Source organism: Silene latifolia, chromosome 4 (assembly GCF_048544455.1).
Source record: "Silene latifolia isolate original U9 population chromosome 4, ASM4854445v1, whole genome shotgun sequence".
Lineage (NCBI taxonomy): Eukaryota > Viridiplantae > Streptophyta > Magnoliopsida > Caryophyllales > Caryophyllaceae > Silene > Silene latifolia.
The window spans coordinates 84,543,200-84,551,038 of record NC_133529.1 but is presented as its reverse complement, the minus strand read 5'-3'; the positions used below and the strand labels follow the sequence as shown (position 1 = coordinate 84,551,038).

Sequence of the window (7,839 nt, the reverse complement as noted above, 5' to 3'; positions counted from 1 at the left end):
TTTAGGCGCGGGTCAGTCAACGGTTATATGCCGTGCTCTGACCATTTGAAAAACGTTTATGAAATGTGTTGAAAAGTGGGTATTTAAACCTGTTTTGGTTTGAAAGGGTCGTTTAGACCGTATTTGTTGATTTGAGGAACGAGACTCGAATAATCATCATTATTTTGATGATATTCGGTGTCGGGTTCGACTTGACATGGATAGTTTTGAGAATTATCATGAACTAATTGTTTTAAGTTCATTTGAATATAATAAGTCAATACTCATCATCGTACCCGGGTTAATATCCGGCATGGTATGTGGAACCAAGGATGACTTTGTGTTGGTGACTAATATGTTTATTTTGGAAATGTAAAGAAATGATGAAAGGCTTTAAAATACCTCTCAAAATGTAAAGAAATTAAATAAAAGGCTTTAAAATACCTTTTAAATTTTATTAACCAAATATTATCACCGGAACACGGATTAAACCGTCATGTTATTAAGAACCAAAGGTGAAAAATGTTTTATGGTTAAAATTTGTAAAAATAAATAAAAGGGTTTGAAAACATTCGAAATGGTAAAAACCGATTACAAATATGAAAATAGATTAATGAGGAAGGACGAGAACAAACACGGTTGAGTTCTGACCTGGGCACCCCATTGAGGCGCGGGACTATGTGCAGAACAAGGGGCTTCTGCCTTAGGCCAAAACTCTGTTTTGGCTCGTCTATCCTATGTTTTGGATCGTGTTATGCATGTTTTAGCATGTTATGGTCATAAAACAAGCAAAGACATGATAAAAGAAGGATTTTTACACCCTCATACTTACATGTTTGGTTATGGCGAGAAACTGACATAAGTGTAACAACTCGTTTGGTCGGAAAAGACTCGGTTTAAAACCGTTTTGGTAAGTAAAAAGAGTGTTTTATTAAGATTAGTGACGGTGTAGTGGTCGAAATGGTCGGTCAAGTGATTTAATGCAACATGACGGTACCAAACAATGTGTAAGGCTTGTATTTACGATCGGTAGATCATAAATACGCGTAGGATTGTGACTTAAGAAGTCGAGTCGAGAATTTTAAGGGAGAAAAGAGGGGGCGGACACTCGCATAAGTTCTCAAATGGGGGCATTTGAGGGGTATTTATAGGAAAATGAGTGGTTGTGTGAGTTTTGAGCGACGTGGCCACCTGGGCTGCTCAAAGAGGCGCGAGCCACGTCGCGGGTCTTCGAGTTGTCTTGTCACTTTCACACAAGTGCAATCATGATTTGTTCTATCCTAGGATTTGTAGTCACATGTTTGGTACTTGACCATTCATGAATCCGGGAAATCTTAGTGTAGAAGGTTTGAAATGGTTTTTTTATTGTGGTTGACTCGGTTTGACTCGTTGTTGGAGTCGAGATTTGAATTTTTGAGTCGGTTTTTGGTCCGGTGTCGGTTTTGACTCTAGTTAGTGTCATTGCGACCCCGTCTTCGTGCATTAAACACTCCAGGTACTTTTGAAATCTTTTGAAATGTTTTATTTTCGAAATTGTTTTAAGTTTTCCGACGTAAAGTTGTGCACAAACTATCGATCAAACGCCGCGATTCCAAAACATGTTGTAGTCCGATAATCATCGGGTGTTTGTTGGAGTCTCAGTAGATACTGGGTATCTACACGAAGCCTTCACTCACTTTAAGCAGTGGAAGGCATTAATGGAGAATCAAACTAGGAAGAAGGTCAAGAGGCTGCGAACTAATAACGGCCTAGAGTTTTGTTGTCCTGAGTTCGACGAGTTCTGCAAGAATAAAGGGATTGCTAGATATCGTACAGTCCGAGATACACCTCAGCAAAATGGTGTAGCAGAGCGAATGAACCAGACATTTCTGGAGAGAGCAAGGTACATGCTCTCTAATGCTGGACTAAAAAGAAGATTCTGGGCAGAATCATTTAGTACATCATGCTATCTGATAAGTCGGGGACCTCACACGAGTCTGAATCTCAAAAACCCATTTCAGATGTGATTTGGTAAGTCTGCTGACTATTCTATTATAAGAGCTTTTGGTAGTACTGCTTATTATCATGTTAGTGAGGGTAAGCTTGAGCCACGAGCTAAAAGGGGAGTATTCATGGGCTATGGGAATGGTGTCAAGGGATTCCGCATCTGGTCTCTATCTGAAGGTAGGGTTACTTTGAGTAGATAGAGAGTGTACCACATGAAGAAGATTAACCACTACAGTACGAATTCGAATCTGTACCATCAGGTGCTTCACTACCAGTTCCGAATCAGCAGAGTTTGGCCCATGAGCGGTCAATCAGGCCTAATTTTGGTAAGCCTCTGAATAGATTTGGTTCTAAATATATGGTGGGTTATGCACTTCAGGTTGCTGAGGAGGTGGATTCTGACTTACATGAGCCATACACTTTCAAAGAAGCAGCTACATGTTCTGAATCTGCCCAATGGCTTGCTGCCATGGGAGATGAGATGGAGTCACTTCAAAAGAATCAGACCTGGGAATTATCCAAGAAGCCTCAAGGCATAAAGATTGTTACTTGAAATGGGTCTTCAAGAAGAAAGAAAGAGAAATTGTTGCTGAGGGTATAAGGTATAAAGCTCGATTGGTAGCTCGTGGGTTCAGTCAAAAAGAGGGGGTAGACTACAATGATATTTTTCTACCAGTGGTCAGACATACTTCCAACAGAGTGTTACTACCAATAGTTGCACATCAGGAATTAGAACTCGAACAGCTAGATGTGAAGACTGCTTTCCTACATGGAGAGTTGGAAGAAGAGAAATACATGACTCAGTCAGACAGTTTCCAAATTCCGGGTAAAGAAGACTATGTTTGTAAGCTGAAGAAGTCCTTATATGGGCAAAAACAATCACCGAGGCATTGGTATAAAAGGTTCGACAGCTACATGTTAAAAATTGACTATAATAGGAGTCCGTATGATTGTTGTGTTTATTACAACAAGGTGAAGAATGGGTCTCTCATTTATCTGATCCTATATGTAGACGATATGTTGATAGTTGCAGTGAGCAAGTTTGATGTTCAGAAATTAAAGGGTCTTCTCAATGCTGAGTTTGAGATGAAAGATTTGGGTGCAGCAAGAAAAATTCTGGGAATGGAGATCTAAAGGGATAGGAGCAAGAAGAAGCTTTTCTTATCTCAGAAAGGCTATATTCAAAAGGTATTGTCAAGATTTGGCATATCTACTACTAAATCCATAGATACTCCCAGTGCATCAAATGCACATCTGTCTATTGCTTTTGCACCCAAATCAGCTGAAGAAAGGGAGTACATGTCCCGAGTTCCGTACTCTAGTGCAGTGGGTAGCTTGATGTATGCTATGGTTTGCACTAAACCTGATCTAACGCATTTAGTAAGTGTAGTGACCCGGTTTATGGGTGATCTATGTAAAGAGCACTAGCAAGATGTGAATAAAATTTTCCGGTACCTTAAGGGTACATCTGATGTTGGTCTCATTTATGGAGGTGATAGAGAGTGCCTTGTGGCAGGGTACTCATATTCTGATTATGCAAGAGATGTTGACAACAGACGATCAATGACTGGTTATGTTTTCACTCTTAGTGGTTCAATCGTCAGTTGGAAGGCTACATTATAGCCTACAGTTACTTTATCCACTACTGAAGCAGAGTATATGGCCTTGACTGCAGCAGCTAAAGAGGGTATATGGTTCAAAGGGTTGGTCAGTGATCTGGCTCTAAATTAGGAGCAAGCTATTGTATTCTTTGACAGTCTTAGTGCAATATGCTTGGCTAAAGATCAAGTCCATCATGAGAGGACTAAGCGTATAAATGTGAGATATCACTTTTTGAGAAATGAGAAGATGATATAGGTGAACATAGTGGGTACTGCTGATAACCAAGCTGACATGTTTACCAAGCCAGTTCCGCATAGCAAGTTCCAACACTGTTTTGACTTGCTAAATATCTGAAGTCTGTAATTGCCCCTTTGTCGGCAATATCTGAGGGGGGAAGGGAGAAGAGCTTTTTGGTACATCTGGCATTTATGGGGATGCATCGGGTACATCTGTTTGTTTGTGAAAGAATTCAAGTCAAGGTGGAGATTTGTTGGGTTTGTGCCTTGATTCTATTAGTCGCCGCTTCAAAACGACTATGCGGGGGCGGTATCCGTATATGTTATTGGGCTAGGTCTGTCTTGGGCCTTTATTAGGTCATTCTGTATTAGGTCTTAGAAAGTATTATATAAACTCTCTAAGCCTCTACTTAGCAGTCATGCTTATCATGCCGTCTAAATCTGTAATCTGAAAACTCCTCACATATCAATAAAACTCTCTCCCTTCTGCCCTATGGACGTAGCTAACACACCATTAGTGAACCACGTAAATGTGTGCGTTTGTCTTTTATTGTTCTTTATTTGTTTTTTCTTGCTTCTGTTATAACAACTTATTTTGGGTAAGCTTCATTAGAACAACAAACTCATCGAAAGTTTCATCTTTTGAACTTGGAAAGATAGGCCAAACGTATCTTGAATTGTCATCCACTAGAACAAAAACATACCTGGATCCACCTCAACCTCTTACCTTCATTGGGCCACGCAGATCCATATGTACTAGTTCTAGTGGTTCTTTGGTGCTTACCACTCTCTTAGGTTTGAATGATGATCTCACATGTTTGTAACGAGCACACGAGTCACATAGCATTTCTTAGTCAAATTTGAATGACTGCAACCCTTCAACCAAATCCCATTTTTTGAGTTTATTCAGTATGGTGGAGCTAATGTGAACAAACCTTTTATACCATAGACAAGGATCGTCTAAAGTAGCTTCCATTCATGTAAACGAGTTAGTAGGAATAACATTCAAATCAATCATGTAGTCATTCCTTTTACGTTGACCCTCAAGAATAACACTACTTGTTCTTTCGATTATTATACGACAAGTATCTAAATAAAAAACAACTTTATTTTCCTTGTCAGATAATTGAGAAATATCGAGTAGATTATACTTGAGTCCTCTAACAAGATAAACATCACTAATAGCATGAGAAGTAGATATACCAACCTTGCCAACGCCAAAAATCTTACCTTTTTTGTTATCTCCAAAGGTAGCCTTACCTCCATCAAAGGGTTCAAGTGAAAGAAATAGGTTTATATCTCCAGTCATATGCCTTGAACAACCACTATCAAGGTACCATAGATTGTTTTCTTTCACCACAACCTACAAAGAGATTAGATACATTTTTTAGGTACCGAAGCTAGGTTGGGTCATTTGACGTTAGTCATTCTAAAAAATAGATCTTTTCTAACCCATATTTGTTTGACAATTTTCCGTTTGTAAAACGAGGAGTAATGTCTACTATATGTCTTAGAGTTCACTTTGGCTTTTACATGATGTTGACTTCTAGGTTGTTTTGGGAAAGCCTTAGGTTTATGAGACTCTTTAGGCTTTTGTGGTTGCATTGTTTCATATTTCTTTTTCTTATAGTCAAAGCTCATATCATAGAACCAACGAAAGTTGTTATTTCTTTCTTCATTCAAATTTGATTCATCCGTAGGAATATTATTTTCTTGAACTACTATGTCAGACGCTTTAAAAAATTGAATACCTTTGCGTAAATATTGCATGCGTTTAACACAGTTGTCTTTAATATGTCCTGTATGACCACAGTAATTACAAATCGAGTATTCAAGAAAATTGACATATTTTCTCTTCCTGAAATCTCGTTCGGATGGAGTTTATTTGCATTTAGAGTGGTCTCTACGACCATATTACTCATGTCCTAAACCCATTTTCATATTATTATCTGATTGCTCAATTAGAAAATTTAGGACTTTTGTGCTTATTTCCCACTTATCATGAACCTTTCTAGCATGTAAGAGCAAATTCTTTTGAGATTGGATTTCTTTAAGACATTTAGAATGATCAATTTTCACATCTTTAGAAGGATTGTTCTCTTTAAAATTGTCACGAAAACCCTGGAAGCGTTTATTAAGAATAAACACAACATCCGAATGTTGTTTCTTAATATCCTTCATTTGAGTTTTAGAATCCATCAATTGCAGGGTCAGAGAATCAATTTTCTTCATTTGACCTAAGACGACCGCTTCACTAGCTGTTGCCTCAGATTTCATAAGCTCGTTAACTTTCTTCAATTCCTAAGGTTATAGCTTCCACTACTACAGATACAGCCTATAACAACGGGTAAAAACCGTTGTAAAATAAAAAAGCGGACGTTGTTAAAGCGGCCGTTGTAGAAGGTATTTACAACGGTTTGCTTATTTAGTGAAACCGTTGTCTAAAGTATTCACCACGGTTAAAAGCCGTTGTTGTTGGGTGTTCTCCGTTGTGGAAAGTGTTTCAAAATTTTGGAGGGAATAATATAACAACGGTTGTCGTATGTATAACCGTTGTTGTAACTTTCCCTCCAAAATTGTGAAGTCTTTTGACAACGGGTTTATGGTACATACCCGTTGTTGAAATTTTTTGTAACAACGGTTCTTTGTTTAATACCCGTTGTTGTAATTTTACCTCCAAAATTGTGAAGACTTTTAACAACGGTTCTTTGATTAAAACCTGTTGTTGAATATTATGCGCGGTCATTTGTGAATGTCATTCACAACGGTGTTATTTTTATTAACCGTTGTGAAAGGTATTCACAACGGTTTTTTTTAGTAACCGTTTTTATTACGAACTCCTATTGTTTTGAAAAAATAAATTTGTTTCATGCCATTCAAAAACCCGCATATGTCGAAAGACACCATATACCAAAGACCAAGATAAATCACAAATGGGTTCATCGAACTCAATAGATTCAATTCAACCACAACAGCAGCTGCATCATATATATATATATATACTTACAAGGAGTTGAATTTACATGAACTAATCATTCCCTAACTTCAACAAAAAATTTACTAATAAGTTGATCTAAACTCTGAGTATCATGCATTTCTAATATATTCTAAGACGTAGTTGCCCCACATGTCTCTTACCTCGTCTATATCTACACTTGAGTACTGCTCAATCTGTTGTGACGGGTTGATTGCATACTGCGGCAAAAACAAAGAGAAGACATTATGGTATATATAGCAGCAAGCAAGACAACATTAGCAACATCATGGTATATATAGCAGCAAGCAAGACAACATTAGCTCTAATTTTAAAAAAAGTAATAAACACATGTTTAAATTATTACTAACCTTTTCTGGAATAACGAGATATCTTCGCCTAATAATCTCCAACGTGAACCGACAAGCGTAGTATCCACATTGTATGCTATCTGGCTGGCGAGGGGCCTATTATTACATAAAAAAAACAGACGAGAGAAGGCTCACATCAGAATCTTGAACTTTAGGTATTGTATTAGTATTAAACACAGATTTTGCACTTAATGTTATTGTATTTGAGCACGTACCCCTGTTATCGTAATAAAATCAGGGCCAACATCAGAATCTTCCGTGGGTTGATCCTGCTCGTTTGCTCTTTTCTTCTTAAAGGCCCTTTTTTTAAAAAATAAAAAAGGAGGCAGAAACTAATTTTTTAGGGGCAAAAATATGAAAGAGCTTTTTTCTATAAATAAAAAATGAAAATGTTATTATAAATAAATCAATATTATAAACTTACATATTAATCAAGTGCTTAAAAGTCTCGCTTGGTTGATGATGTAAAGAGTCCAACCGTAAAACTTTATTCCTTGTCGGCATGATGGCGGCTAGCACCCAATGAGTCCTACATCAAGAGACATCATCATTATTAACAAGTACATATATTAGGTATGAAAATGCAATTGTAGGGGGAAACGTAATATTAATTTGTTTATTACCCTTTTTCATTATAAGCGCCAAAAATCGACTTCTTGGTTGTCGCCAATTCTTTGAGCAATATAATCTA

At 37.5% G+C, this 7,839-nt stretch overlaps 1 long non-coding RNA gene across 1 annotated transcript; it reads right to left on the bottom strand.

Moving 5' to 3' along the window:
* Positions 1 to 7,195: 7,195 nt before the first annotated feature.
* LOC141652322 (uncharacterized) lies at positions 7,196 to 7,627 on the bottom strand. Its single transcript, XR_012547142.1, has 3 exons — positions 7,573 to 7,627; positions 7,364 to 7,448; positions 7,196 to 7,244 (listed from the first exon to the last, which is right to left on the bottom strand). It is a non-coding gene; the product is annotated as an uncharacterized LOC141652322 (long non-coding RNA).
* Between the last annotated feature and the right edge of the window lie 212 nt (positions 7,628 to 7,839).